A 2235-nucleotide genomic window follows, 5' to 3' on the forward strand; every position below is an offset into this window, starting at 1 on the left:
CATACATTATGTTCCTTGAGCTAGTTGTATATATCAGTAGGTTATTGGAATAATATGGTTCCCTCTCATTTTTGTGCCTACCTAGGCGTTGTTTCTCTCTTGTATCGTCTCACCCCTCTATCATGGTTTTCCCACTTAAGGTGCCCCCACTTCCCCCCCTTTCTTTCTTACTAATACCCTTGCTCCTATGATCCTAACTCTGTTGAACTGCTTCTTTCTCCTTATCCCCTAGGTTCCTCGTATACCCTTCCCTCCCCCTCCCTTAATCTAACCCAATTTTTATCCATATCTCCCTTCTTAAGGTCTGTTGCCTACTATTCTTCTTTTCCCTTTATTCCCAAGGTTCCTTGTATCACCCTCCTTACCCCCTCCCATTTGAATACCCCATTTTGATTCATATCTCTAAGACACTTTGTATTACAAAGAAGTGATATGAAAAAGTTCTCAAACTGATAGTATATGTGACAAAAATATGAATTCAGTTATTCATAATAAAAAAGAGAGTGTAACAGCTTGGATGTCCAACATCTCTTTCACCCTCTTTATTCGCCTTCATATTTGATTAATTATCTCTGTGTTGTGTTTTTTTGTTTGGCTTTGTATTTTTCATAATATTTATGAGGGTTTTTAATATTTTATTTATTTTTTTTATTTCATGCTTATAAGTATATTGCCTGCATGCATGTTAAATGCATCCATGTTTTGCAATACCATCAGAAGTCAGTATAGGGTGTCAGATTCCCTGAAACTGGAGTTATGAACAGTTACTAGCCACCATATGGATGCTGGGAACTGAACCCAGCTCCTCTGCAAGAGCAGTCAGTGCTCTTAACTGCTGAGCAATCTGTCAAGCCCCATCCATGAGTGTTTTTTTAGGATAGAGAACTGGTCTTATGCAAATTTATTATAGTAGGCAATACAGGAAATAAAAAGATACCTTATTATTGATTTGGACTGTCCAGCATCCAGCATGTCTAGTGAATCTACCTTTTCTCATCCCTTGGGCCTTTTTCCCAATTATTGCCTGTGAGAAGTTGATTACCAAAAATTATTATATTGAATCCTAAGTGACTTTATACATGGGGCTCCAAGGACCCTTTTTTTTCTTGGTACCTTTGTGTTCAATTATAGTTGGAATATAAAAAATTAGTGCTAAATATATCCAGAAGATCAACTCTTTACTCGGTAGCCCATCATATCTCCAGCAGTTTAGACTATGTATCACTGCGTTGTAGCTAACAAGAAATCAAGAGCATAGCTTCTGTGTTCAATGTGATGGGAGCTCTCCAATGGGAAAAGCTCCAGGAAAGAGGGCTCCTGGTACTTCAGGGCCTTTTCTGGATGAATGTGTTTCCCAGAGAAAACTTAGCATTTGCATCTCTACTGCAATATCCCTCTTTGCCTTGGGTCACATTGTGAGCAGCTACAAATAAACAGACTGCAGATGCCATGAAGCAGCCACTGCTAAAACTAACTCCAGGCCCAGGGGATCTGAGACCCTCTTCTGAGTATTGCACAGCATGAATGCACTTGCATATGTGAAGGCAATAAACACACAAAAATTAAAAATCATAAATGAAATAATTTTTTTAAAAAGAAAGAAAATGGAAAAGCTGATAGTGGCTGGGATTTACAAAAGAACCCAGAACTTCAATCACTAGAATAAGGTACACATGTATTTCTTTGGAATTGTCCCTAAGGATCTAAGTGTTTCCCATTTCCAGTTTCTATTTGCTCCCTGGTTCATCCTCTCCCTTGCAACAGCCTGAAATTAGTTGTTGTGAAGGTGGTTTTCTTCTATCATAAATCACAGAAACTTCTAATTGTTTTTGGAGAGTCCTTCCCAAGGCCTCATGGAGATGTCATTTAGACTAAGGAAAACAGAATCGATGTTCTGAAGTCAGTACCATCCCCTTTGCATAGTTATCAGTTAGTCTTTCTAGTACATAGAAATATACTTTCTTTCCCAAAGTGAGATATGAAGATTACTCACCCAATTAGTTTTATCCACTCTAATATTTTCTTCTCCACATTGAGACCTCATATAAATTTTAAAATATTGGATAGGCAATCGGTCAGAAATCATATAAACATGAAATTTTTCTACCCGAAACAAAGAATTTCTCTTCTGAAAATGATATGGTAAGCAAGCAATCATCTGTGTCAAGATATTTATATAGAAATTTAAGGTACTGTGTGTGTGTGTGTGTGTGTGTGTATTTCATACAGAACATC

This window comes from Nannospalax galili, unplaced genomic scaffold, assembly GCF_000622305.1.
Source record: "Nannospalax galili isolate Female #2095 unplaced genomic scaffold, S.galili_v1.0 scaffold2017, whole genome shotgun sequence".
NCBI classification, from domain to species: domain Eukaryota; kingdom Metazoa; phylum Chordata; class Mammalia; order Rodentia; family Spalacidae; genus Nannospalax; species Nannospalax galili.